The sequence below is a fragment of the Eublepharis macularius genome, chromosome 15 (genome assembly GCF_028583425.1).
Source record: "Eublepharis macularius isolate TG4126 chromosome 15, MPM_Emac_v1.0, whole genome shotgun sequence".
Taxonomy (NCBI): Eukaryota; Metazoa; Chordata; class Lepidosauria; order Squamata; family Eublepharidae; genus Eublepharis; species Eublepharis macularius.
Genome location: NC_072804.1, coordinates 12,092,427 through 12,097,117, shown reverse-complemented (window position 1 = coordinate 12,097,117; position 4,691 = coordinate 12,092,427). Strand labels below are relative to the sequence as shown.

Genomic DNA, 4,691 nt, shown 5'->3' with positions numbered 1-4,691 from the left:
GAAAGGGTGAAGGTTATCTAATTTTTGGTGTTCATGTTTGCTAGAAATCGCTTTCAATCAGTATGGAGGATCCAGAAATTACTAGGTCATATGGCTGCCATGACAGCAAGGGTGCCTTTTGCTTGCTTGAATATGCGACCATGGCAAAATTGGTTTGTTAGGAGGTTTGAAGCAAGGTACACTCTCCTAGTCACAAATTTTCTATACTAAGGCGAGTTATAAAATCTCTGAGTTGGTGGCTGGTAGAAGCCAATCTCTTTAAGGGAGTTCTCTTTGGAAAGATAGTCCTTTGGATAATCCACTGGCCAAGCATGATGGAAGAGAGGGCTGTGTGTTATTGGAATTCCTAAGCCACTGAAACACATTCCAGTTACCATGTCATCAGGGCATCATTGCTGTAACATCAGCATTTACTAGCAAATAATCTTTGGATTGCTTCTCTGCTGAAGGCCATCCCTTCTCCTCTAGCAATGTAACTATAGCCTCCTGATCCCAATCCATAGCCATAACGTTCTCCAAGAATTACTGGTTCACTTGGGTTATAGCAGCTGAGAAATTTCCAGAGCCCTGAGATTCTTATTAAAGTGTCATCATCCACAAAGACTAACCAAGGAGTTAGTCCTTGGTTAGTTTAAAAATCTTTCCCAAATGGCAAATGTTTTCCCACAATGACCTCTTTCAGTATTTGGCACTCCTAAATCAACTGTAGGAATAGAACTTTCTGTGCAATCGCTGTAATACTCAATAAGAGCTGCTTCTCCTTCCCAGGTCTGTTTTGCAGTGGGTATTCTGTTCCCATGGGATTTTCTGCATGTTTTTACAGCAACTAAGATACCTGCTTTCTGCACAGGATCACCACAAAGTGGGAGAAAATTAGCAAATGTAGTGGCACAATGAGCAGTCTTGGAAGAATCAAAGTCTTCTGTACAGAACTCAGGCACTGGAGTGAGATGTAGTTCATTGCCTTTCCCCCAGATATATAGTGCAGACTCGTATTTCAAATCTATTGTAAAATTAGACTTTAAAGGTTCATGTTTAAGCCTCTTTGCAAGCTTATTTACTGGCAGCATACTGAGTGCCCAGCCAGCAGCAAAATCTGGAAATTTAAAAATGGTAGAGTTTTCAGCAAAGGCATAATGGTGAATAATTGGAGGTTCATCATCATGTAATGCTTCACCTTAAAAAAATTCCTTAGATTTATCATATCTTCTAAGTATTGCCAGCAGCTTTACAATATGTATTCTTGTATCTTCTTCACAGAAAAAAATCATGAGGAGTTTCTGCTGCATGAAGCAGAAAAGCCATGCATTAGTGTCAGAATGGTCCATGCACCTTCATGCCTGTCTATCAGGTGAATAAGCATAACTGTACATATTTCAGGAATTCATATCCCAAGGATGAAACATATGCCTCTCTAAAGCCTTAGTATTCTGCCTTTATCTTCCCAAGAACTGCAGCCTGTTTTAAAATATTTTGCTTTAGGTCCTTCGCTCTCTTTGAATGAAACGAATTTCTGTGGCTCTGGATGACGAACACGATTTCTTTTGGTCATAGATCCAGAGGAGTTAGCCATGTTAGTCTGTAGTAGCAAAATAGAAAAGAGTCCAGTAGCACCTTTAAGACTAACCAACTTTACTGTAGCAACATCTGACGAAGAGAACTGTGATACTCGAAAGTTTATGCTACAGTAAAGTTGGTTAGTCTTAAAGGTGCTACTGGACTCTTTACGATTTCTTTTTGTTCCTTGCTTACTTCACATGCGTTTCCATTTTTTCAGACTTCTATGATTTCAGAACCTTGTTCTGATCCTTTACCTCTTCAGCAGCAATACTTAAAGCCCAAACTGTCCTGTATTATATTTCTTTTCTAATCTATACTGGCAGAACCTCAAACCTATTAGTTGCTACATTTTCACAATTTACTTCCTCCCTGTTAATATTACTTAGAATGCTCGGGATCTTTGATACAGAGGCAGCCCAGGTGAAGAGGGACAAGAGGAGGCAAGCAGCAATGGCAAGTGGTGTCCCGCTCCTCTTCCCGTGGTACTTTGGCAGTGCCCCCACTGCAAGGAGGAGAAGAGTCATCTCGTTCTGACAGCTCTGCCGTCTCTGCTGCAGAAGTGCCACCAACTCCCAAGTGGCCTCAGGAGGATACCACCGCCCAGCAGAACCAGGGCCCAAGAATGTGTTTTCTTCCTTCATCCTCAAAGAGCAAACATATACTTTGATTTTGAATGTTGTTTATTTTAAATGGATAAGAATCGAGTTATTAAGAAAAAAGTGAATCCCAGGAAAGGTGAGCCTGCTTCTCACAGGGAAGGGAGTGGCTGGAGGGAACCTAGGATGAGGATGCCCAGGGCTGTGCTGCTGGGACAGGGGCTCCTGAAGAAGAGGAGCCCAGGTTGCAATCTGTAGTGGGAAGCAAGGAGGAAGGAGCTTCTGCCTTCAGGGGAGTGCCCACTCAGAAGGCTGCAGCTGGGCACTTGAGGAAAGAGGCCCAGAACTGAAAGTGAACTGAGGGACACAAAGCAAGGGGTGGACACAGCAGCATTAGTAGTGGTGGGGAGAAGGCCAATGAGGAGGCAAGTGCTCCCGCTACTGCATGAAGGGTGGGGGGCTTAGTCTGCAGCATTGGCTATCACATGACAGTGTAATCAGAGCTGGATACCCTCGGAGGCATCCAGCCTTTGGATATCTGCACGAGCCACTATTCTGGCAGATCTCCTCTGAGGACTGGTAATTTGATGTTTCTGCATTGGTAGTGATGAGTATACCAGCTTTAAGGTCCAACACAGTTAGTTGATATGCTTTACTCAGAAAACCTTGTCCTCACCCCAAATTAGCATTTTCCCCCATTGGTGACCTTGTCATATACCCCTACCTGATAGCCTAGGCTTGGTGACACTTGCTCTTTGAAGACAAAGCTATTTCTTGCTCTCTTTAAATGGTACTGTAGGAGCTAATTGGGGTTGTAAAGGTACTAAAAGTATTGCATTTGGGGAGGGATTTCAAGGAACAATTTGGGCCTTCATGTCCAGAAGCAGCAAACCTCTGAATACCAGTGCTAGGAAACAATATGTTATTATAGTCTGCTCTAGCCCAAGCAACTGTCTTCTCTGTTTAATGGGTTGCATTCCACCCCTGGGAGTTTTGGGATGGGTGGGGGGAAGAGACACAGGAAACTGACTTTGGATGATGCTGTGGCATCACTTCCAGGTGTCAGGTCTGTTGCCCACAGTCCTTCCATCTTCCCTTCATTTGCAATCATCCTCTGTGTGTGTGTGTGTGTGTGTGTGTGTAGTTTTTCACACAAGCCGCCCAGCTCCTGGGAAGACAGCACGCTTATCTTGGATGGCTCGCCACAGAGGCCTTGAGACGGTTCCTTCCTATTCTCCCATTGACTATGCCCAGCTGGTTGGGCACTGGGGGTTGGGTGGGGGGTTCACAGGGAGGGACTGGAACTTTGTAGCAAACATTCCATACGTCATTCTCAGCAAGAGTTCTGTGTACAGCCAGACGCTTTTAATTGCTTCTGTGTAACCTATGGACATATATATGCTTTAGTTATGATTTCTCAATAAAAAAAACCTTGACTCAAGAGAGCTTGGATTTCTTGCTGCAAGGGGGGAGTCAGCTTCAACATATCCTGTTTTCCATAGACTGACACCAGGTACATACCCAGAAGTGATACCATGGTGTTGGATGATGCTCTAGGAATTCCTTAGATCTCTATGGTACATCATAGAAATTTAGGGGATTCTTTGAGTGTCATCTGATGCCATTGCTTTTGGGTACATATCTGGAAGTGAGTTTATGATATTGCTTGGTGCCAGTTCCCTTCCCCATTTTGCTCCTGTAACTCCACCAAACAATAGCAAGAGCCCAGGACAACAAGAAATGGCCATACTTGCATTTAATGGCTATATGGTTATTTTGCATTGTTTTAGATATAAACTGCCTATCTCAAACAGGCAGCATAATTTTTTTCTAAACAAACATCGGGGAGAATTGCTCATGCTCTGTTTCAGCCTCTGTGCCCTGTTTGTTGCCTCTCCAACTGAACCATGATACTGGAGCAGATGGACCACCAGTCTGATCCAACAGGGCACCTCACATCTTCTGATGCCTAAAAGGCTCCCTTTTGACTTTCTTTCAAAACCAGCAGGATGCTAGGAATTTCTCAAGATTACAGATTTACTTTATACCAGAGACAATGTGAAATCTTTCAGATGACTTTATAAGAAGAATCTTGTTTGACTATGGAAATTAAATGTGTGCACAGCTGCTTAAATAAATTCTCCTAAACTGCTCATTATACCTGTGTCAACAAAGTGCTTACAACCAAGCAAAATTGTTCAGCTTGATGGCTGGTGTTGTTTGGCAGAGGCATGCAGCTTGGGAAAGAAGGTGGCTGTACTGTCTTGTTTGAGCAGTATTAGCTGGAAATAGTCACCTTCGTCTTTTCTTTCGGAGCAGTGGAGCAGGAAGTTGTCGCTTAGAATTGCTTCACCATCTTACCCACATATCTTGGTGACAATGTTAGGGGTTTCCAGGTTGTTACACTGTCATCCTAAGAGACTCAGCATTGTGTATTGCTTAGTGTTGGACAAGGATCTGGGAGATCCGGGTTCAATTCACACAATTTCCTGACCTGCCTGACCTGCCTGGCCGATAACTTCCTTTTTCAAAAGG

General features: G+C 43.5%; 1 pseudogene; it reads right to left on the bottom strand.

The window, feature by feature from the left end:
- Positions 1-206: 206 nt before the first annotated feature.
- Positions 207-2,201, bottom strand: LOC129342895 (beta-1,3-glucosyltransferase-like; annotated as a pseudogene).
- Between the last annotated feature and the right edge of the window lie 2,490 nt (positions 2,202-4,691).